The sequence below is a fragment of the Vipera ursinii genome, assembly GCF_947247035.1.
Source record: "Vipera ursinii genome assembly, chromosome: 2".
NCBI lineage: Eukaryota > Metazoa > Chordata > Lepidosauria > Squamata > Viperidae > Vipera > Vipera ursinii.
The window spans coordinates 263,758,355-263,783,919 of record NC_139513.1 but is presented as its reverse complement, the minus strand read 5'-3'; the positions used below and the strand labels follow the sequence as shown (position 1 = coordinate 263,783,919).

At 40.1% G+C, this 25,565-nt stretch overlaps 2 protein-coding genes across 2 annotated transcripts in view; one reads left to right on the top strand and one right to left on the bottom strand.

Annotated features, from left to right (window-relative positions):
- SCAMP1 (secretory carrier membrane protein 1) overlaps positions 1 to 25,565 on the bottom strand; it is a 319,758-nt gene that overhangs the window by 193,180 nt on the left and 101,013 nt on the right. The gene's annotated exons all lie outside the window — the stretch shown is intronic.
- Positions 463 to 25,565, top strand: part of LHFPL2 (LHFPL tetraspan subfamily member 2) — an 82,435-nt gene continuing 57,332 nt past the window's right edge. Inside the window, exon 1 of the mRNA XM_083353115.1 lies at positions 463 to 801. The gene's annotated coding sequence lies outside the window, so the exon portion shown is untranslated. The remainder of the gene's footprint in view (positions 802 to 25,565) is intronic.

The following is a 25,565-nucleotide window of genomic DNA, read 5'->3' as shown; positions in this document are numbered from 1 at the left end:
CAGGATATTCGCACGTACGCTCGCCTCCATTGGTAAAAAAAAAATAAATAAATAACCGCCCCCGGAGTTAGGTGCCAGGCTGATCGTGCCCCCCACCCCGTTTCCCCTCTGCGAACCTCTTAACTCCCCCTTTGTTAACCTCAAGAAGTTAACTACTCCCTCGGGACTCCCGGTCCCGGCCTCCCAGGCCAACTGGTGCCTCCTCGCTGTCTCCCTTCTACCGGGCGCGCCCCAGTTCCCCCCCCCCCCTGAGGGCAGCCTTCTCTCCCCAGCGGGAAAAGACCGGAGCGAACGCCCGGCTGCCTCGGCAGTTGCCCGCCCGGTCCAGCGCCGCCCAGCAGAGAGCCCTCCTTTTTACGCGGATCCACCTCCGGCCTCTTCCGCGTCCTCCCCCTCCCTCGCCTTTCGGCGGGGAGATCCCTCTCCGGGTCGGCTCTTCGGTGGGGCTCCCCGCCCCTTTGGCTTCCCGAGCCCTCCCTTCATCTCGTCCCGCCGCCGACCCTCGTCCCTTTAATCTTGGCGGGCCGGGGAGGGACGGCGGGGGAGGGGGGACGTCAGTGCCGAGTGGGCCGGTCCAGGGCAAGGCAGAGCAGAGCGAGGCAGCCTCGCTTTCCGCGGCCCCTTCCCTCCCGCGGGAAGCAGCAGCAGCCCTCCTGGCGGAACCGGCCGCGCCGAGGCCTGGCGGAGAGAGGAGGCTGGGACCGCCGTGACCCGAAGGGCTCCGCGGAGCGCGCTTTCTTCCCGGCTCTGGGAATTGAGCGGCCGGGGAGGGAGGCTGCGAGTAGCCCCCGTGGACGGCGGGTAAGTCGGGAAGGGGCGGGGGAGCCACAGCTACGCGGCCGTTTCCATTCATTGTGTCGGGAGGAATTGGGGCGGGGGGGCGGGGGCGAGGAGGAACGGAGGAGAAGGCGGGCGGCTTTTGCTTAAGTCAGCTTTCCTCCGGGTAACTCAACTTCGAATCGGCGGCGAGATCCGATTCTGCTCCGCTTGGGTGACCCCGTGCAGAGGGGGGATCGCGCCGGGTAACCTACGAGCGTGCAGGTTGCTCGCTCCCGCAGGAAGAGAATAATCGCACAGGCACGCGTGATCCCTATTGATTTTGACGGGATTCGTTGAAAGGGTTGCAGTCTTGAGAAGTTGTGTTTGAAGATAGACTACCAAATCCCAGCCTTCCGGGTATTTATCTGACCGGATAGGGACGAGAGGGGGAAAAGGGCAACGAAATTATGCAGCCCTCTCCGGCTATTACGTACCGGAGCAGTCGGAGAGAAAAGCTGGGATCCTGCTAAGGGCTTTGGCAGTTGGTGATCACTGGATCATCGACAGGGAATACGCACCATACACCCACACGCAGCCTCTGCGACCCAAACCAAGTTTCCCTCTTTCCCATTTTTCCGCCTTACTATGCGGAGCAAGCAAGCAAGCAAGCCTCCGAGCCCCAAACTTTGGCCGTTGTAACCGACCTGGCTTTCTAAGGTGCTGGAACTGCGCCGCCTTGCACCGACCCGGTTCTTCTCCCAGGCGGCGCGTTTGCTCTTGCAGAAGCCGTTTCCACCCGTCTGGCTGAACCCAAAGTGAGCAGGCTGATAAAATCTCCCTTGTCCGTTGATTGCTCGGCCTCCTGCTGTGGCTTTCCATTGCTTGCATTGTTCGTGCACGGGACCCCTTAATGCAGGGGTCTTCAAACTTGGCCCTTTTATGACTTGTGGACTTCAACTCCCAGAATTCCTCAGCAAGCCGGGGCTGCTTGCATTGTTCGTGCACGGGACCCCTTAATGCAGGGGTCTTCAAACTTGGCCCTTTTATGACTTGTGGACTTCAACTCCCAGAATTCCTCAGCAAGCCGGGGCTGCTTGCATTGTTCGTGCACGGGACCCCTTAATGCAGGGGTCTTCAAACTTGGCCCTTTTATGACTTGTGGACTTCAACTCCCAGAATTCCTCAGCCAGCTTTGCTGGCTGAGGAATTCTGGGAGTTGAAGTCCACAAGTCATAAAAGGGCCAAGTTTGAAGACCCCTGCCTTAATGGCTGGGTGACTGGCTGGGAAGGAGGCGTTTATTTGTCTTGGTGTGTGTGTGTGTGTGTGTGTTTTGCAGTTGCATTCTTAGGGCGCAAAGCACTTTCAAAAAGACTGGTGTCCTCTCCTCTTCCTTCGCGCCTCTTTTGTGTCTTTTTCGGGGAACTGTATAACATTCTTGTTCCTTTTGCACGCATAAATTATAAAGGGGGAAGGGGAATTACCAGACGCCTTGCATCCAAACCTTCCCAACGGCTTTTGTTTTTTTTCCTTTTGGACTGGCTGCAATGCCCTGAAAGGGGAAAACCGCAGGTCCATTGATTTGGCAGGAAAAAGGCTCTCCAGCCGCCTCCGTGTAAACTTTGGGGGCTTTCTTCCTTCTTATCCGTTCCCCTCCTCCACCTTCTGTTTTCTATTTGGTAAGTGTAATTTTTCCTAGTTTTGAGAAAGTGGGAGACCTACTTTGACGACAGGGTAATAAACGGTATAATTATTACAGAAAAAAACGTTGGCTTATAGAATCGGTTTGGGGGATGCTGTATTGCTCATGAGGCCAAATAAGGAATTGTAGAACAAGAGAAAGAGTTTTTATCACTGCAATGTTTTGTTTTACACTGTTTGCTTGTCGTTTGATTTGGTGCAGATCTTACTTACGTTTTTACAACTTCTTCAAGGACACTGAAATGTATTTGTATTGACAACTGGCCTCTAGAAAGCATCAAGTACCTGATATGCACTTAATTGGATCATTAACCCTTTTTTTCCTATGCAAAAGTAGCCATGAATAGACCAGGCCTGGCTAAAACTGTAGTGTATAGTGTATCAGTTATTTGGTATTTCTATTACTGGTTAAAATTACTTCAAGCAATATAATTATTCAAACCAACTTCTACTTTCTGACCTTGTTGCAACTGTATTTTGCTTGCTGATTGAAGAGAGGCAGCCTGTCTTGGATCCTTTCTTCTGCACTGTGCTACTTTTGTTTTCTAGACTTTTAATATATATGGCTCTTGCCAGCTGTGTCAGGAAGGAAAATGGAGAAAGATAGCACAATTAACAGTTGTTGTTCAGTACAAATTTAGAAAGAGCAGTTATGACCCCTAGAAAAAATATATTTCCAAGTTGGGAAAATTGGACTGCTGTCAAGTAAAACAGTGGTGTTAAGTGTTATCTGACACATTGGAAAATGCTTTGTTTGTATTTTTATATCAATTTTCTGAATTGTTTATTATGTTATATTTGCATTTTTCTGAATGGTGGAATGTACTGCTCATTGCATATACCGTAATTTATTAGAGAAGAGTGCACGAAATGTATATCTTAAGACCCAAAATCTATATTTGCAAAAATTATTTGCCAAATTCCATATAAAATATATTACAGGGAGAAGCATTTAGTCTTCTCTCTCTCTCTCTCTCTCTCTCTCTCTCTCTCTCTCCCTCTCCCTCTCCCTCTCCCTCTCCCTCTCCCTCTCCCTCCCCTCCTCTCTCCCTGTCTCTCCCTCCCTCCCCCCCAACCAAATTGATTCCTACACTGGTCAAAAAGTTAAAATTTTACAAGTTATGGCTCCAAAATAGGATCTTTAGGATCCTTCTACACTAATAAATGAAAAACACTATTACTCCTGTAGCATGTACAAACAAATGCATTGTACAATCATGTTAAATGATATGAGCATTCCAGAATTGCACTAAACCAGATTTTTAGTCTCTTGGATGGCCATGAATATCTGTTTTTCCCTTAAGCCTTGGGCTAGGATAAGGGTTATGCATAGGGGATAATCTGGTGGCTGAGGAGGGAGACTAATTTTGTTTTTGTCTTTGTTTTTATGGAAAGCTGCTCATAATCATTATATGAGATAGACAGCCATCTAAGTTCTGTACATAAATAAATACACATAGCAATTGTGACTTATGGCCACAATTGGGATGGAAACTTCCATTGCTAAGCAGTGTGGTTTTTACATGTTGTGCCTGATTTTACGATTTTTTTTGCCTTTATTATTAAACAAATCACATGGTTGTTAAGCAAATATGGCTTCTCTTATTAACTTTGCTTGACAGAAGCATCCTAGGAAGGTCACAACTAGTGTTCACATGTCCCCAGGATGCTGCAATATCATAATTGCATACTGGTTGCCAAGCGCCCAACATTTGGTCATGTGATGCTGTGATGTTTGTAAGCATGAAGACCAGTCATAAGTCATTTTTTGAGATCTATTACAGGGATCATTGCAGATGCTTTGAATGGGCACTAAGCAAATGGTTGTAAGTCAAGGATTTTCTGTGTGTCATGAATGCTAAGTCACCTTTGTTTTCATCCCCAAACCTCTTCTTCAGATCCATTTGCTTGGAGAGTGTGGCAACATTTGTAGAATATGCCACAGTACAACTACAAAAAACTGCCTTACCTGGTTTTATTGAGAACGCTTTGATGGGTTTTTATCAAAAAAAAATTCAGATCTTTTTTCAGCTGCTCAGGTCTGAATCAAAACCTGTCATAATGCAAAACATGTGATCTTCCAGTTAGTATTATCTGTCTCTGCATGAGCTTTCCTGCAATTTTGAAATTTCCTTTATGTTCTGCTGTGGTAAATTCCATTTTATGCAATGAGTGGTAAGTGTTCCAGGTTGTATTTTCTTAGTTAGATCATGAAATAAAAGAATTGCCTATTAGTCAGTAGCATATTATTGGTAACATAGTAACTAACTGATGTTGGCTAATCTCAGAATTGAAGTACACTCAGTCTGGTCAAAACCTGGGTGAGAGATTGTTTTAAAATTTGAGGTTAGTTTGTCAGGGATCCTGGAAGTGTAAAGACTTTCATCATAACATATGTAAGGTCAATGTGCCCTAGTGGCTCAGTGGTTAGAAAGCAGTACTGCAGGCTACCTCTGGCTGCTGGCTGCCTGCAGTTTGGTAGTTCGATTCTCACTGGCTTAAGGTTGACTCAGGCTTCCATCCTTCCGAGGTCGGTAAATGAGGACCCAAATAGTTTGGGGCAATAATGCTGACTCTGTAAACCAATTGGAAAGGGCTGTGAAGCAGTGTATAAGTCTAAGTGCTTATTGCTATTGCTATATTTGGAACTTTTCTTAAGAGTCAAAGTTAGTTTTCTAAAGAGTCTAACATCCAAAGCAGGCGTGTCCAACCCTTGGCCCACATGCTGCCTATGGCCTTGAACAGTTAGTAAAGTGGCCCCACAAGATCGTAAAATTTGAACATTATTATGGGATTTTATATTATTTTTATTATTTAGCACATGATGAGAACATGACAGAAGAGAAGTAAACATGTATACATAGTCCGTGTAATTATAAATAAAGCTTCTAGGGGGGTTGGCAGTGGCCTCATAACTGGATGTCCAATTCAACTATCTAGAACAGGTGATCGCTTATGGCATTGCTTTATTGCAGATCTTCTAGGGAATCAGTGAACACATATCTTGGATAGTCTTGCACAAAATGTTTAATAGTTTGCATATCAGCACCATGATCACAACAAGGGGAATCTTTCCATTCCCACTGATACAGGGCAGAGGCTGGCAGCTGTGATTTCACACTGTTGTGTATAATAATAATACAGGTAACCCTCACTGACCGCAGTTAGGACTGGCAACTCCATTGCTAAGTACCACGGTCACTAAACAGAAAATCACGTGGCTGTGCTAGACTTACAATGTTACTTCTGTTTCTGTCAGTAAGTGAATCACTGCAATCATTAAGCAAGACAACATGACTGCAATTTGCAATTTCACTTCTGTGTTCTCCATTCTACTTATTGGAAGCTGATTGAGAAGCTATCAAATGGCCATCATGTGACCATGGGATTGCAACAATCATAAATATGTTGTGATGCATCGAAGTGTCCCTCACATGATCACAAGACACTACAACAGGTTTTTTTTCAACTGGTTTCTAAAAAAAAGTAAACAAGGACTACCTATATTAATAATATATTAAACCTTTATGCCACTTGACTCCTAATGATCTGGGTATGTCCATGAGTGTGTTTTCAAGTTCAGTATTTTGTTGCTAAGCCTACTAAACTCCTTTGTCAGTATAAAGAGCAAACAATTTTAGTATCTTTATAGTAAACAGGTGTAACATAATCACAATTGTTTGCCAATTGTTTGTCTACTTAAGTTAGGGACATAGATGTTTAAAAAATACATTTATTCATTAGTTACCACTGTGCCTATTTATAAATCAGTAAAAATGATTTCATTGAATCTTTATAAGACAGGTCTTGATGAATCATTGCTAATCAGTCAAGACAGGTTGCTTGGTACTTTAATATGGATGTGTGAAATTTAGTTTTAAGAAAACCAAGCAATTTCTATTTATGGGAAGTGAGTGCTAAAGTACTTATTCTTATGATACCTCATGGATTTGAATTGAAGCTACATGTACAGTAAATGTGAAATATACTGTGGACACCTTATTTATTTCTTTTTTATTCTACATGTGCATCACCAAAAGTACACCATACCCACAGTGGAGCACGGTGGTGACAGCATTATGCTTTGGAGCTGCTTTTCTTCAGTTGGAACTGAGGCTTTAGTCAACATGGAGGGAATTATTAACACTTCCATATATTATATCAATTTTGGCACAAAACCTTTAGGCCTCTGCTAAAATGCTGAAGTTGAACTTCATCTTTCAACATGACAATGACTCAAAGCATACCTCTAAATCAACAAAAGAATGGTTTCACCAGAAGAAGATCAAAGTTTTAGAGTGGCCTAGCTAGAGCCTGGGCCTGAATAGAACTGAAAAACTGCGGGTGACCTGAAGAAGGTTGTACATAGGAGATGGCCTTGCAATCTGATAGATATGGAGAGCTTTTACAAGGAAAAGTGAGCAAAGATTCCCAACGCAAGATGTGCCATGCTAGTAAGTTCCTACACCAAAGATGCTTCAACAAAGTACTAGTTTAAGGTGGTGCATACTAATGCAACCATGTTATTCTTCCCTCTAGAATACTTCATTGTGTTTTTCAGTTGAATTGTACAGCTTATATGTTATATTAAAGGTGGAAACAATTCTGAAATGATTGGTCCTGATCTGATTTTTGTACATCTCAAAAACCTGGCATTTTAGGAGGATATTAGACTTTGTATTCACTGTATATTTTTAGTGTTCAGTTATACTCTTTATTTATTGCTGGTTTCCTTTTATTTAATCTTGTCCCATTTTAATCCCGTAGGGTTGGTAATGTCTGGCAAGTTGCAAACCTTCCTTTATTCTTTGAAGACCTACAATGACTTAGTACAATTGGAATTGGTTTGTCTTTGTCCAGCCTATAAATTTAAATCTGGACAGTTCTGGTCAACCAAATGTACAAGTATGTTTTGGATCAGATCTAATATTAACAGAACATAAAGAATATAAAGCTGAACCCAAAATGAATAATGGTGCTGAGAAATCATAGAAACCAGAGCTAGAAAACAATTATACTTTGTTACCTGGAACCTCTTTCCACAATTAGTGCATAAAGCAAGACTAGAGTGCAAAGAGAGGTCTGGAATAAAACTGCAAATAAGTAGGCAGTTGGCCAACTTGACTCTGAAAGCATTTTTAGGAACTCGAATTATTGCTTAGAGGAGAGTCATGACATCTGGATATACTTTCCAAGCTTTGATCTGTATGGTTGGCTATTTTAAAATGTTCTGTGCTACAATTTCCATCTTAAATTTTATGCCTCTTGAAATGCTTTCTAAGACTAAAAACAGTTTGAAGCAGGTTTGAGAGTAAAACATACTAGATGAGACTGGACTATGATCAATATATATACTAATTGTGTATATTGGTCATACTGTGATATAAATATCCAAATCTTACAATATTATACATATAAACTCAGAATTAAGACCCACTGATAGATAAATAGATAATAGATACACACACATATTAAATGTTATGGGGCTTATTTCTGAGTAAACAAGCATAGAGTTGTGATATTAGTATATAATATTTCTAAATGTTATGAATCTAGGGCACGGGGTCTGCAACCCGCGGCTCCGGAGCTGCATGCGGCTCTTTCAGCCATCTCCTGTGGCTCCCAGTCCTCTGCCATGTGCAGTCCAAAAAAAAAAAATGTGGGACTAAAAAAGTTCAACCAATCAATTCAAATATGCAGGGTAGGTGCATATCTCGCCTTGGCTCCACTCTTCAAACCCTGTTCTGCGCATGCGGGCATGTACGCGCATGTGCACACATTTTTTGCGGCTCCCAGTTTTTCCTTTTGTGAGGGAACCGGTTCCGAGTAGCTCTTTCACTGTTTCAGGTTGCTGACCCCTGGTCTAGGGCTACAAATGTATTCATTCTTACCTGGAACTGGATTTAATACATAGGGCTGCACTGGAAAAGATATGAACAAACAGACTGTGAATCTTCTGAATGTCCCAACTACATGCAAAGTTTTTTACAGTAATTGTATAATACCTGAACAGCAACTCATAACTCTGCTGGTGTTGGTTTTCTGTTCTAAAGTACTGCAGTACAAATTAACTGTATGGAAAAGCAGAGGCTTACATTATTGGGTGAGATATCAACCTTTCTTAGCCTGCTGCTTTTACCTATATTGGCTAGGAATTATGGAAGTTGTCCAAGTCATCTGGAAGGCACCATAATAGCAGAAGATTGTTACTGAATCTCTTATTTCACAAAGTGCGTATCTTGCAGTGGCTTAACAGAATAAGAGTTGGAAGGGAATGTCTGAGAGATTTCATAGTTTTTTTAATCTTAAGGCAAAACTTGTTAAATCTATATGGATTGAAACAATCTGATAAAATGCAATTACCCAGAAGAAAAATTGCTCTGTGAGTTCATGGTGACCTAACCCTAACCCTAAGAGGAATTTTCTTCCAATGGGATTTCCCCATGTATTTTACTAGGAAACATAGATAGGGCAGCATAGAAGAGTAAGTGCCCTCCTAACCATACCCAAGCACTCCATGTTTGTTGGGGATGTCCATTTTGCTCTATGAGTTCATGATGACCTAACCCTAAGTCCATGGTAGCGAACCTATGGGACCCCTGCCAAAGGTGGCACACAGAACCCTCTCTGTGGGCACACGTGCCATCACCCCAGTCGTAGGCCTTCAGCTGGCTGTTATAAAACCTTTTTGCATTAGGCCTCCACCAACGTGTGCAAAAGAAAAAAAGGTTCAATCAATCAATCAATCAATTTCAACTTCTCCTGGGGAAAAAAAAGATCTCACAAAGTTGGAATTGATTAAACTTTTTACTCCCACCCAGTCTGCCTTTACCACCGCAGCCACACCCACCCAATGCACCACGCCCACCCCATTGGCCATGCCCACCCCATTGTTCACGCCCACCTGGCACCCGATGATACATAAATGGGTTTTGGGTCACAGTTTGGATACTCAGGTTCAACATCATTGATATACTGTAGACCATCAACTAAGCAGAAGATACAGATAATGTTTTCAGAAATCAGATGTGTTTTATAATTTTTGATGCTGTGATAAATTTCAAATATTACTTATAGTAGTATTTGGAATCTAGAAGAACATATGGGTCCTTGATAGCAGTAACTGTTCTAATATCATGTTGATAATCTTGTGGATTTCAAACAAAATAGAGCTGAAGTATTATACGCTTAGATGTGGCAACTTCTGAATTGTGTTATTAGAAGAAAAGTCAATTAAAACCATGCCTTGCTAACATCCTCTGAAGTGCCCAGAATACATGAAGGAACATGTTCAGTTGAATTAATCTCATTTTAAGATCAGAAGAAAATAGTTTGACTTTAAAAACAACTGATTTTCAAGAGAATAACAGTTATGGTCATAAGTAAATTATCAATTTCATCTACCTCCTTGAACTTCTTAAAAAGAATATAATGGAGTAATATTTTACAGAGAAATATGCAAAAAATATTTAGAAAGATGCATCTAGGTACATATACAAGAAAGCATTGTCTGGAAAGCAGCAAAAAGTAGAGGAAAGTAATTGTATAAAAATGTATCTTGGGTATAATTCAAATTAAAAAAAGAAGTTTAGGGAAAGTTACATGCATCAGAAATTATTGTGAATGGTGACACATAAAGATTTTTTTTTAGTGTATTGAAAGATAATGACATGCAAATGATAGATAAAATGTGTACACTCCAGTATTCTGTGGTATGGAAACATTTAAACATTTTTGTACAACATACTCTATCATGTTTCCAATATTTCCAATATTCAATTATTTGGCACAAATTCCATATATAATTTCCTGAAGATGGCAGTAGATCTTTTAAATTACCGTACAAGTTTTGAGTATTTCAGCTGAAAGCAGAATTTCAAATTAGAATATAATTAATGTATTGTTCCCTGAAATTTTGGCTGTGTCCTTAAAAGGTGGCAATAATTTCATTAATTCCACATTAATTTGAACCCCATTCCTCTCACCTCATGTATCAGTGAAGATCAACTGAAGATTTTATGTTTATACAATGTAAAAATAAGACTTGAAGATTTTACTTGAATCTGGTAATTTTACTTGAATCTGATAATTTTAATTTTCCTAAAGGACTCCAGAGTGGTAAAACTCTGGAAGGAGATTGTTCTGCAGGGTAGAAACCATCATTGTAAAAGCTCTGCCTTTGGACCCCAGCACCTCTCCCTCATGTAACAATTTTTGAGAAAGCTAATAGATGTACCTATTAAATCAATAGGAGAGAAAATAACTTGGAAATTTTACTTTTATCCAGCATAAAAATAAGATTTTACTTTTATGTGGTATAACTTGATGATTTTAATTTTATTTAAGAATGGTCAGTTTTAAAGTTTTACTTTTTTATTTTTTTATTTTTTTTAATTCCATTTATATTCCGCCCTTCTCCGAAGACTCAGGGCGGCTTACAAGCTTAGCAAGCTTCTGTATATCCAAGCTCAATTTGAAGATTCCACCTTTACCCGATACAGATAATATATAAACTATTTTAAAATTGCACAGAAGAGATGTGGAATAAATGCAATAACATGAATAATATGATTTCTAGAATTATTTTTGTAATGTAGACAGGGTGTTTGTCAATAATTGCCTGCAGATATTCTAGGCAAATAAAAGAGTCACTTTTAGAGTTTCAAGGAGTTCAGATACCACTATATACGCTATGTGATCCAACTCCTAGTGTTGGTGGCTGGGAGCAATGAGAATACAGCATTGGTATGTGACCACATGTGGTGGAGAAGAGCAGTAGGGAGCTTTCCTCAAAGCCTGAGGCTGTTCTAGAAGCTATTCTGTTCTTTCTCTGGTGATGGCAGATGAGATACCCAGGGTAGTGTGTTTCTTCAGCTGTAAACACTAGCTTTGAAATGAATTACCGTAGTTTCCCCAACTGTTTCAAGGATGTCAAGTGTAGCTGATTCATAGATAACCTCCCTCCATCCTTCACCTTTTGCCCTGACTAGTGTGAGTCATCAGCATTAGCAAGAATCTGGAGATCCTTGTCATTTCTCTCAAACTTCCAGTCTTGTTCATTATATCTTGGTTGGTAACTGGGACTAGTTCATTATGGAACTTTGGAACAGTTTGATAGCAGCAGTGTGTTCCAGAAGAAAAGTGTAAATGTTGCTTATGTTTCAGATGTCTTCATAATGTAGGACAACTGTTCCCATCTGAGCAAATAGATTGAAAAGTTTAAGAGTATCATCTTTGCATTTTGAGACCTTTTGAAATATCCTGTTTTTAACTATCTTTCCTGGTTCAGTTTTATTGATCAATATCTAGCCTCTATTTGAAGGCTTCATTGAAGGGAATCATGCTTCATACTCCATTCTCCTGGTTGAGCACTCTTTCTGTGAGCAAATTCTTCCTGTAAATCTGGATCAGATTTATTTCTCTGTAGTTTCAATCCACTGCTTCTGCCCTCTGAGCTAGAAAAAAACAACCGCACTACTTAGTATCTGAAATTAAAAGTAAAATCAGTAAAAGATAAACATACTTCACAGATCTCTCCAAAGCATGATCTGATGAAGGGATGAAGGGAAAGCAGAAACTTTGATTTATCTTTGGGGCAGTGGTCTTCTTACTCTGTCCTGAGTGCATCTCTCATTCAAAATTTGTATATTGTCCTTTCCAATTTGCCATTTTCTTTATGCATTGAAATTCAAATGTTCTTCTGTGGGATTTCTTTTCTACTCTGTCTACCAGCGAGCCCATGGGATTGTAGCTGTCTATCTGTATAAGCATTTTGACATTGCTTCTTATCCCTCATGACATTTTATAGATGGTCTACTTCAGCTATTTTAACTTATTATTGGTTACCAACTTGTTTCTTCTGACAACTCTGCATCTTTGAGAAATCTAAATGAAATGTCATGGGAATCTTCTTGAATAAGGTCCTATACACTTTAACATGACTTTCTTTGTGGTTCAGATCATCTCTAAAAACAATTTACAGGGGTGTTAAACTGCCGGCCCGCAGACCGGATGTGTCACGCCAAAACCACGTCCACCCCATTGCCAGCAATGGGAAAAAAGTCACGATACGTCGTGACACATCACGTGACATCGCAAGTTTGACACCCGTGATCTAACAGAATCTGGATGTATCCATCTTATTCCCAGTTCTGTTTAAAATCTAACAAATATGAATTGACTGGTGATGAGGCAGTTCCGAAGCTCCCTGAGTCTACTTAGAATAAAACCACACCAGTTTTGTGCATATATGAAGTCAATATAGAGGGAGTACCTACAACATTCATATTATGCAGCTATAAGCATACAGCTGTATTTCTGCAGGAAATTAATAGAAATTACTGTGATGAAATTATTGTGATTATTTTCTTTCACCTTTTACAGAATTATCAAATGCCCTTGTCTGTATACATTCCTAATGCTCCACTTTACATTGTCTTGAGAATGAACGCTATATCCAGTGAAGCTGGGTTATATGCCACCAGTTCTTCAGTTTCCTGCTGTCCTGCTGAATTATGTGGAACATGTAATTAATAAATAGGAGAAAGTGTTCATTTGAGACAATTGGAGGGGATGACACTTAAAGACAAATGTTGATGAGTAATGAAGAGGTTTGGCTGCAAAATGCATGCATTAATACATTAAGTGTCAACAAAATTACAGTACAACTGCTTCTGTAAAATCTTTGCTTTAGTCACTTTTGGAGGTGAGTAATCTTCATAATTTCAGAAAGATAATTGCTGTTCACATGACAATTTTGTTGGTCTCTTTATTCCTATAAAAAAACCCAGTGAAATGAAACCGATTAACAATATTTAATCTCAAATACCACATCCTTTTAACAGCAACAGAATAAAATAGCATATGTATGGAAATTAAGTAGAGGCATGATATCTAAAAGTCCTAAAAGCAAAACCTTTTGAGGAGAGGCCTTTGTCTTTGCAAAAGTGATGAAATGGACTCTGTGTACACTCTCTAGAGGAGACATGTCAAACACAAGGCCCAGGGGCCAGATCAGGCCCGCAAAGTGGTTTCATGTGGCCCGTGAAGCCATCCTGGAAACTGAGGGAATGGCCCCCGCAATGGCCTCCGTTGCCTTGGCCCTGGCCCAGAGACCCTCCTTCTGCCAGAGACCCTCAGATCTGTCCCACTCCTGCCGAGGCCCCCATAGGCACCCTTGATGCGAAAGATGTAGAGCTGGCCATGCCCACCCAGTAGGCCATATGCACTCTAGCCATGCCCACCCAGTAGGCCACGCCCACCCTGGCCATACCTACCCGGCCCCCTGAGGGCAACCACAATGCTGATGCAGCCCTCAATGAAATTGAGTTTGACACCCCTGCTCTAGAGATTCAGCTAGATCAGAGGTAGGCAACCTTGGCTCTTTTATGACTCATGGACTTCAACTCCCAGAATTCCTGAGCCAGCCATGCTGAGGGAAAAGCTAAGTTTCCAAGCTAAGCCATGCTGGCTCAGGAATTTTGGGAGTTGAAGTCCATGAGTCATAAAAGAGCCAAGGTTGCCTACCCCTGAGCTAGATGGACCATGTAGTCTAAACAACCACATGGGAATAGTTGATGCTACCTCCCTAATTATTCTACTATAGACATTGTTCTCCTTAATAGGTACTTTACAGCATCACCATTTAGTCTTGATGGAAGACCACATAACATAAAAATTTGAAAATAAGGTTTAAATTCCAAACTCCTACAGTCTGCCTATTGACATAATTATTTAATCCCTGGACAGCAGAATCTACATTTTTAGACTTACGTATTTTAAATCACCACATAAACTCCCCCCCTTTCATTAAATGTAGCTCAATGTGCAATTTTATTTCTGCATTGAATTGTTCAATATCTTAAGTATCAATTTTGGTGTGAAGCTATTTCTTAGACTAGGAAGTTGATAGAATTTTTCTCATAAAAAAGTGGCAACATGTGGAAAAAAAGTACTAGTGATTCAAAAATATGTTTAACTTAAATACTGGAGTCTGCAAATGTTAATGATTAAACTGCAGGCTCTGCATTTCCAGTAACACTCTTTTTAAGCTGCTTAAATATTTTACCAATTAAAATGCAATGGAGAGGTATTATCTGGTTCTTCTTGAGAAAATGAGATGTTAGAATGCAGTAATGTTAGGTTTTGTCTGCAGCAAAGGGCTTCATTTTTATATTTAATATAAGAGGGTATTTTCTGATTAGTATACTCAGAAGCATCAGGTTTATCTAAGTTCTTGGTCCATGTGTATTAGTTGGTATTTTGGAAATGATCAAATATGTAGTTGCTTTCTTTTTTTCTTTTTTTTTTAAATTCTTCAAAGTAATTTTAGTGGATAACGTATATGGTTAATTTAAATTCATGGCTTCTGATCTAGGCTATAAGAGTACTGATTATTCACACAGAATATTACATGCGGTCTGTGATACAGGAACCACAGTAAAAAAAGAATAGGCCACAATTTTCAGATTTTGAAATTCTCACTTGACGTCTTGGGAAATGTGAATATTAGTGTTTGCGAATATCACAAGATTACAGGCGGGTGCATCAAAATCTTGTGGAATTTGGTCATCTCATTTGATTTATAAAAATTGCAAAGTTTAATTAATTTGGAGGTCTAGCAAACCATGTAGGTGCCATGATGCCCATAGGCATGTTAAGATTTTGTGAGAATTCTCAAAATTGTAACAGTGTATTGGCTAATTGAAAGAACCATTGATTTAAACAGATGTATTTCTTTTTTACTTGTAAGCCTCTCAGAGTGACTTATATAGTGAGTTGGGTGATGTACTGTATAAATTTGATCAATAAATAAAATGAAAGCCATTTGAAACATGAATAAGCAACAACTGGTTGTTGTAGACATTCAACCATTTGAATTTTTGAAATTGAAAACTATGTTAACAATTGTCTTGCAATCATAATTCTTGCAGTCATAATTTCAGATCTGATTAGATTCACATTACAGCTTCAACTTTCATCTATCTACCTGTCCCTCCCCTGTTTTTAAGAGGCTATATTCTTTTTGATAACATCTGGAAGAAAAACAAATAGCAGTCAATATACAAGTAGAACGCTTCTAAGGCTAGAAAATCTGTGCTATGGAATTTGTGGCTTTTTAAATCTACTAAACCATGAATTTTTTCACTTCCCATTCTAGGAACCTTAGAAAAGCATATGTGGAAGTCAACAGGAAATCTTATGCATTCGTTATGAAGAGAAGATATTTTACCTTCTGGTCACCTTTCCCCTCAGCAACCAGAAAGCTTATTGTAAAATTAAAAAGGCAGGAAATACAGTTTTTAAGATGGGAAAAACTTAGTTAAACAAGAGAGAAATTTCTCCCTAGTGGATTTCAAATTTGGCATGGGTTCTGCATTGTTTCAAAGCTAAGGTTAGTAAATTTTCATAATGTTTCAATTCAACTTTTTAAAGCAAGAAACAAGCAGACAAATAAAACCAGACAGTATGAACATCATTTTAGGCCTGTACAATAATTTAAACAGAATTGTACAAAATATTAGCTATTAAATTTATGTGCTGCTTTCAGACAATAGTAGTGGACAGTCTTGTGGACCCCTTGATACCCTTGGGTTTTGTGTTGATGTGTCTTCCTTTGCTTCCTAAACTTGACACCCTTCATATTGTTAGTCAAGAGCCAATCTTTGATTCGTTTGCCTGGCGCAAGAGCCAATCAATAATGTAGGGTCGAGGAAAATGGAAATTTATCACTTTATTTTTGATCAGAAGCAAAGGGTCTCTCCATTAGCAAACAAAGGAGCTGGGAGGACCACTGAGCAGGACTGGCATTCTATATTTATATCCCAGGATACAGGAAATTCAGAACACCAATATAATGATTGTTTATAAATTTCTTATCAATACGGCACGTGTATAAGTGATGCTATTCAGTGTGGAAAGCACATGTACATGTTGTGCTGTTCAGGTGTTCTTAGCATGACCTATGCCTTTTAAACCTTTGCTTGCTCCTCAACCCAAGTTATAGTAGGCTTCTAGGTACTGTTCTAACCACATCTTGTGCATTTAACTTTGGTTTCTCTGTAGGTTCTGCTTTCAGTGATCCTTATCAAGTGTGCAGATCTTGTTCTGATCTAGCTAAGCTGCTGGCAGCTTCCTGTTCTGAGTTTCTATGCAGACAAGACGAAAGCAGACTGAAAAGAATTTAAAATAATATGTTCCTTTTTAAATGAAGTGCTTTCAAGGTTGGGGGGTTTCAGGCCCGCAGCTCCCCCCTTTTTTGATACAGACATTTCGATAAGTGTCAAAGTGTCTCTTCCTTTTTTAACACACATCTCTCTAAGAGAACAGGCCCACAATTGCTTCTGATTTTTCACTCCAAGAGTGTGTCCTCCTTTTCTGCTTTATTTTTAGCCCCAGATGGGGCACATCTCTTCAAAGATGTGGCACTGCAGGAGCTCATCAGAGGTTGGTAGTGGATGCAACAACAGACCGTGGGTGCCATACTTAAGAAGAATAAAATAGTTATAACTAGCATTTTCGACTATTTAAGGTTGGACAACCAAGAGGTAAGAATGTCTCATTAGCTATGGAAGGATATGGAAGAAAAAGATGTCTTTTCCTGGCACCAGGGACGGGTTACATGGAGAGTACACTCAGAGGGTGGTTTTAGCTCCACATGCATAAATCACAGATGTAAGTGTTCTGTCTAAATGATCAATAGGAAATATGTCTCTCTTGTCTGGCTTCTCTTATTAGATTTCATGATGAAAGAATTAACTTTAATAACCAAAAATTTTGTATACTAGGCCACAGTAAATTAAACTCTGTTGTAACTTACAATAGCTCTTTTGAGAAATAATGTTTATTTGCAAGATTTCGTTGTGGGTATCTTATTATAACTTTTAAATCTCAGGGGGCACTCTGGGTGGCCAGTTTTGTTAATTCTTTTTTGAGATGTATGTCTTACTTCCATAGTATGATAACATTAAAGTACATACTGAAAATAAACAGGTCTCTAAAACGAAGGCATGAAAACTATTCCCCACATTTTCAAGATAAATGGAAACCTGTGAATATTTGCACAGTTCGTTCAAATAATATTTTAAGGGGAATAGTATATGACCAGGATGACAAATAGGTATCGCAACTTGGCCTCCCAAATTACCAACAAGCCACATAAGACTACTCATGACTGCATTCAAATAATACTAATCATAATTTGTTGTAATATATCTAGACTACCATGAGTATTGAGGCTTGTTCATTTTATTTCTCCATTGCTGGGCAAGGGGTCTGAAAGCTACACTTACTAAATCACATGACTTCAATAAGTTTCATGACTTTAAACTAAATCTTGTCAGTTTCAAAATAAAGGCAGATTCAGAAGCCAAGTTATTTAAACTGATACCATTTATTTATTTTTATATTTATTTATTTATTAAATTTATATGCTGCCCATCTCCCAATAAGGTGACTCCGGGAGGCTTATAGATCATAAAAAGATACCTAGAAAAGAAGTTTAAATTTTAAAACTATGCATATTAAAAATTTTAAACTGTGCAAAAAAAAAAAGCAAAGAACAGTAACCAAGACATGGATGGGACAAGGATGAGGTCTTCTTACCACATCAAACGTGTCCAGTGGTGAGCAGCCCCTTTGGGACCCCAAGCCATCCAGCAAAGCCAAGTTTTAATACCTTTTTTGGAAGGCCAAAAGGATAGGTGCAATTCTCACCTCCAGTGATAAGAGCGTTCCACAGGGTTGAGGTGACAGCAGAGAAGACTCTTCCCCTTGATCCTGCCCATCAGAATTCCTTAACAGATGGTCCATTGCAGGCCTCTTCTGCTGATGTGAGTGGGCTAGGCTAGTCCCATTAGATACCCTGGACCCTTGCCGTAGAGGGCTTTAAAGGTTATAACCAACACTTTGAAGTGGACCTGGAAGCAAGTTGGTAACCAATGCAGTTTGTGGACCAGTGGTGTTTATTTATTAATTCAATTTCTATAGACGTCCATCTCAATCAGGGACTTGGTGGCTTGCAATTGTTATACAGTGCATTCAGAAAGTATTCAGATCTTCTTCACTTTTGTCAATTTTGTTATGCTGCAGCCTGATGTTACAGTTGTTGAAATTCATTCTCATTAATCTCAGTACTCCATAATGACAAAGTGAAAACAGAATTTTAGCAATTTCTGTAAATTTATTAAAAAGAAAAAACTGAAATATCACATTGGCATAAGTATTCAGACCCTTCATTCAGTACTTTGTTGAAGCAGCTTTGGCAGCAGTTACAGCCTCAAGTCTTTTGGGGTATGACGTGACAGGCTTAGCACACTGGATTGGGGGATTTTTCTGCCATTCATCTTTGCACATCCTCTCAAGCTCAGTCAGGTGGGATGGTGACCATTTTCAGGTCCCTCCAGAGATATTCAATAGGATTCAAGTCAGAGTTGTCCCTAAGCCACTCCTGTGTTGACTTGGCTGTGTGCTTAGGACCATTGTCATGTTGTAAAGTGAACCTTCGGTCAGCAGCAGTTGAAGGCGTGGGCCTCAGGGGATCTACCATCTAGGGTTTGGGCATGAGTTCGAGAGCAGGAACTTGCCACCGGCATTAAGTATCAGGTGAATTCTCCTGCAATATCCTGTCCTTTTATCTCCAACCTTATCCTCCACACTTGAATTTGTTGTCCCATCCCAAATCGCAAGAGGGGATCCTCCCACCCTGGCCACCACCTAACCTAGGCTGGTCGCTCCGCTCCGCTCCTGTCCATCCCTATTCATCAGTTAAGGACTACCTTTCAGCACCAGCCAGAGCTATCACTCTCTATACCCCTCATTCATACAATGTATCCCCTCCAGCAACCGGTCTCTCCCTCTGACCAATTGGAGGATTTCATGCACCCTCTGCCCCATCTCTCACATAGAGAAGGATACCACACACTCTGTACAGACTCATGAGCGCCCCTTACATCCTCACCTAGGGGCCTCTCCCCTATCACTTCAGAGGGCAGACTGAGCTCTTTTGCCACCCCAAGTCACCCCTCAGGCACTCCCTTGTCAGTTCCTGTAGAGCAGGGGTGTCAAACTCAATTTCATTGAGGGCCGCATCAGCATTGCGGTTGCCCTCAGGGGGCCAGGTGGGTATGGCCAGGGTGGGCGTGGCCTACTGGGTGGGCGTGGCTAGAGTGCGTATGGCCTACTGGGTGGGCGTGGGCAGCTCTACATCGTTCGCATCAAGGGTACCTATGGGGGACTGGGCAGGAGTGGGACAGATCTGAGGGTCTCTGGCAGAAGGAGGGTCTCTGGGCCAGGGCCAAGGCAGTGGGGGCCGTTCCCTCACTGTTTCCAGGATGGCTTTGCAGGCCACATGAAACCACTTCGCGGGCCGGATCTGGCCCCCGGGCCTTGTGTTTGACATGTCTGCTGTAGAGGCTAGTCCTCCCAGGCCAGAGGCCAGTCCTCTCCAATGTTCTCCCTCTCTTATCGGGAGAGCTATTTAATCTGCATCCCAATATCAGATAATTGTGTAGCATGATGCACTATTCTTCTATTATATAAAGCAAAACCTTAGCCAAGGTAAAAGCTGAGCTAAGAAAAAAGTGCCTTGTGGAAGAAGCACTTTGGGGACTCTCTTTGGGGCGTTAGGCTTGGTCTTCTTCCTGTTGGTTCCCTGTGGATTCCATAGTTGCCCTTGGTCCTGCCTGCCAGGTCTGTCTGGCCCACTGGCATATTACTCTTAAGCTAGGGTGTATTTAACGGTGGCTTGCTGGACAAATCATAGCAGCCAGATTCACACAGCACACTAAAACAACAGTAAGAAAACCACATTATAATTGTGACAATGTAACTCCAACCTAACTATAATTCTTGATAATTGCGATGCCCATTGTGCCTTTATGAAAATTACATTGTTGGTTAAATAAAAATTAAATTAAAAGTCATCCTGCTATCCTTGTGCAAGGAGAGAACTGGTTCAAAATAGCTACTTTAAATGGAAACAGTTACAATAAGGGACTTAAATCAAAATAATGCTCTTGTAGAACATTAATCTGTTTTAAATTATCCTAGTGAACAATTAATTGCAGTCAAGCCATGGAACATGAGCTTTCCAAGAGGTAGCTTTGTAGTCTGTGATAGCAATTAAAAAAACATCCAATCTAGAAAGAAAAAAAGATCACTGTTTGCATGACACAATAAGCTGGTAAATATAGCTTATGTTCAAATAAACCCAGCCTCACTGTGCCCTATTGAAACAGTTGTTTCTGGTTTGTTTGAAGTTTACTGAATTCTTTGTAGGATATTTGCACTGCGATTAACACAAGAATGCCTCCATGACAGTTATTGACAGCACGCGGTTACTCTCTTGCTATCTTTTTCATTCTGTTGTATGCAAACCATGTTTGGTTTTTGTGCCTTCTTGTGCGTAGTGTTTTCCCCCCTCCTATTAGCCTTACCTATGTTCATAGCAGCCTGCAGTTTTTTTAGCATTTGCTGTTAACAAAAAAAAGGGGGGCTCTGGAAGGGCTTTTTAGCTCAGCTTTTTTTTTCTTAGCTCCGTTTTTAGATTAGCTAAGGCTGCTTTATGTAATAGAAGAATAAAGTATCATACTATATGATTATCTGAAATTGGGATGCACATTATGTAGCTCTCCTGATAACTCACATCATCATTCACCATCTGCCCTATTTACTTTAGGTATCGTTATAATGCCTCAATTGTAGGTGATTCTAAAAGGTTTATACTTTGAGAATATGCATACTAAAATAGTGATATAGCACAATACTGTGGTAATTTTTGTATAGGTTGTTATAATGCGATAGTAATTATCAGTATTCATTCATTCATTTTTTGTGTGTGGCTTCAAGTCAGTGTAAACTCTTAGTAACTGCAGTTTTCTTGGCAAGATCGATCCTTCCTTCCATCCTTCCTTCCTTCCCTCCCTCCCTCCCTCCATCCATCCGGTAATATCCATGTGGTCTCATTGTAGTCATCCCTGTTGGAAAAATATGAAGTTTAGAATCTGTATTCTACTTTTCTGATATCCCTAACATTTTCCGGAATAAATCAGAAAGTAGAAAATTTTCATTTACCCTCAAAATCATCAGCACATTAAGATGAAGAAGAATATGATAATATAAATTCACATATGGAATCCTGTTAGTGGCTTCCTCCAGTAAAAAGTAGTGGGCTTGATCAAACTCACACTATTAGTACCCAAGTGTGCTTTTAAATGCAGCAGCTCTGTTGGAATCACACAGAACATATATGTGAACTATAACAGTTGTTTGTATTTTTTAAAGGGGGGGGAATATAAAACTTGCACATTGTATCAATTCTAAATTGTTTAAATTAGTACTCCAGCACTCTAATCGTTCAGTTTCTTTATAAGCAGCTTATAAGTACCTGTATTTTGAAAAGCGGATGAAATGTGGAGTACAGTAGTTCATTGAGAAAAGAAAGAACGCCAAATAGAACAAAGCGCCTTATGAATGGCAGAACATTTGATTCATTTATTGTTCCTTGAATTGGCTTGACAGCCAGATGCAGAACTCTCTCTTTTGCTATCTGAATAATATGCTTTGTATTCTACTAAGCCTACCATATTAAGGCTTTATATTGGAAACAATGGTTTGTTTGTAATATGATGACAGGAAAAGATGAGGCGCAGCTGAGGATCCTTACTCAGTTCTGTCAAAGAGCAAAATGTAACATAACAGACAACAGAACTCTTCATATTATATGCTTAACATTTAAATGATCTCAATGTGTCGCTGGAGTTTCTTAAACATTCTGCATGTGCAGAGTCCCATATGCCTGTTGCCATATTAAATAGGGCCATGAGCTTTTTAAAATACTTGAGAGGCCCAGACCAGGGTGTTAATCTTGAGTTTTCTTCTTGCACCCATTTGGTTTAATTTTCTTTTCTTCCATTAATATCAATCATACAGTAAAGAAAATGGCAAGAAAGCCCAAAATATGGAACAATTTTAAGGATAAAATTAGAACTGATTTGTTACTTGAATAAAAAAATATCAGTTCACAGACATACTGTATATTAAATTCTCCTAATTTTCAGGTTGGAAAATGAAGTAAGGAATTTCATACTTTTTTTTAAATTTAGACAGACTGCTGTGCATATCAGATGGACAGAACTATCGATTAGTCATCTTAGAATTCTTAGAACAGAATGGAGCTGGAAGGGACTTTGGAGGTCTTTTAGTCCAGCCCCCTGGTCAAGCAGGACAACCTATACCAGACATGTCAAACACAAGGCCCGGGGGCCGGATCCGGCCCGCAAAGTGGTTTCATGTGGCCTGCGAAGCCATCCTGGAAACAGTGAGGGAACGGCCCCCACTGCCTTGGCCCTGGCCCTGAGACCCTCCTCCTGCCAGAGACCCTCAGATCTGTCCCACTCCTGCCCAGGCCCCCATAGGCACCCTTGATGCCAATGTTGTAGAGCTGGCCATGCTCACCCAGTAGGCCATACGCACTCTAGCCACGCCCACCCAGCAGGCCACGCCCACCCTGTCCATGCCCACCCGGCCCCCTGAGGGCAACCGCAATGCTGATGTGGCCCTCAATGAAATTGAGTTTGACACCCCTGACCTATACCATTTCAGATAAGTGACTGTCTAGTCTCTTCTTAAAACATTCCAGTGATGGACCGCCCACAATTTCTGAAGGCAAGCTGTTCCACTGGCTAATTGTCCTCATTGTTAGGAAGTTTCTCCTTAATTCCAGGTTGCTCCTCTTTTTGATTAGTTTCCAACCATTGTTTTTTGTCCTGCCCTCTTTGGTGAATAATTTGACCCCTCTTCTTTGTGGCAGCCCCTCAAATACTGGAATGCTGCTATCATGTCACCCCTATTTCTTCTTTAGACTAGCCATTCTTCATATGTTTGAGTCTCCAGGCCTTTGTCATCTTAGTTGCTCATCTCTGAACTTTTTCCAAAGTCTCAACATCTTTTCTGTGGTATGGTGACCAAAATTGGCTGCAGTATTCTAGGTGTGGTCTTACTAGGGTTTTGTAAAGTGGTACTAATACTTCATGTGATCATAGAATAGAATAGAATAGAATAGAATAGAATAGAATAGAATAGAATAGAATAGAATAGAATAGAATAGAATAGAATAGAATAGAATAGAATAGACTTTGGAGGTCTTCTGACATAGATATTTTATTGGACCTTGGAGGTCTTATTGTTCCTTGAATTGGCTTGACACCCAGATGCAGAACTCTCTGTTGTTATCTGAATAATATGCTAATAATATGCTAATAATATAAGGTGCCGGAACGCCATTCTGAGCGTTCTATGAGAAAAAAAAGCCCTGGCTGTAACTAATAAGTATGTTTTATATAATGCTTGCAAACTAATAAGTAGACCATTATAGGGATCTTGCCTAACTTTGTGAATTTAGCTTACATCTTCATAAAATCTGCAGTATTTCCCATGTAATACCCAAAATTGAAAGCAAGACAATGAGGTGAGAGTGGTAATGATGATTAAATCCCTAATGAATCCTGTCCTTACAGATTTGTTGCCCTATGGCAGATGAGATTTGAAGCCAAAACATCTGAAAAGTACCTCATAGAAAAATAGCCTTGAGGAAATCCCATATAAGCAAAGTACAAGATCTACAGTTCCTATAACTTCTCATGATATAGATTAGGCTGAGAAAAGTGACTGGTTCAATTTTGGTTCCATGGTTGAGGGTAGATTAGGACCTGAGTTTCCCCATTCCTAGTTCTACATACATTATCTGTACCATCTTGATTGCCTGTTTCCTGGTTGCCATCTTACCTATTGATGCTATCCACGGACCTCCTTCCCCTTCCCCAGGCCTGCTTCCCATTCCTCATTTTCTGAATAAGCAAATTAGATTGGCTTTGCTCTTTTTAGGCAAGGAAGCAGATAAAGTAATTATCGCCAAGTGTGATTCTAGTCAAGGACATCTCAAAATTGTGAAAAATTAAAATATTGCACATTTTCACTCTTCATGATGTCTTCTCTGGGAATGAGATATATAAAAACTATTTAAGCATGCAAAGTCTTTAGAAAAGATTCATTGTTAGGGCGGATTGATAAATTTTTTAGGTAATACTAGTTTATTCTCAAAAATGTTTTATATGTATAAACATAGAGGTGCACAAGCCAAAAGCATTTAAATAAGTGTGGCTTCTTCGTGCACTCAAAATATAATTTTTTCAGTACCTATCACATTTAAAATCATTTGTAGCTTCAATCATCATTTGTATAGACTTTTTTTGTGTACGTGCATGAAGCTAAAGTCTCTGGGGCCTACTTAGTTAATAGAGAAGCCAGGATGTATTAAAACCCTATTACTCACTGTGCTTTCAGTCTGGCACACGATTAGCACACATACGTATAACCCATTGATTTTCTGTGTATGTGAATGTTATTATGTAGAACAGGGACATCAAACTGCTGGCACGCGGGCCAGATGCGTAATGGAAAAAAAATTCGTGATACGTCACGACACGTCACATGACATTGGGAATTTAACACTCCTAATGTAGAAGATCACAGTTTAAAATATTATTGCTTTTAGCTGAATTATTTATATGCAGTGCCTTCATGTTATTGTTGTTAGTTGCGAAGTCGTGTCCGACCCATCGCGACCCCATGGACAATGTTCCTCCTGGCCTTCTTGTCCTCTACCATCTTCTGGAGTCCATTTAGGCTCACGCCTACTGCTTCAGTGACTCCATCCAGCCACTTCATTCTCTGTTGTCCCTTTCTTCTATTGCCCTTAATCTTTCCCAGCATTAGGCTCTTCTCCAGTGAGTCCTTCCTTCTCATTAGGTGGCCAAAGTACGAAGTGCCTTCATACTGGAACTATTTTCTTTCTTACTTATTCTAGTCAAGGACAATGCAACTCTAGCAGGAAAATAACTTGGACCTACTTAGAATATACCAAAATAGCTATAACAAAAAAGTTTATCAGAAACCCATTCTTAAAATTACAGCAGAAAAGAAATAGAAATCTAATTAACTTGGAGGTGAACCTGGACAATTGTAGAATCTTTTCTTGCAGTAATGTGTTTTTCTTGCACAATTCAGAATTGTCACTGAATGTAAAAACTATTTATACGATGTTAAATAT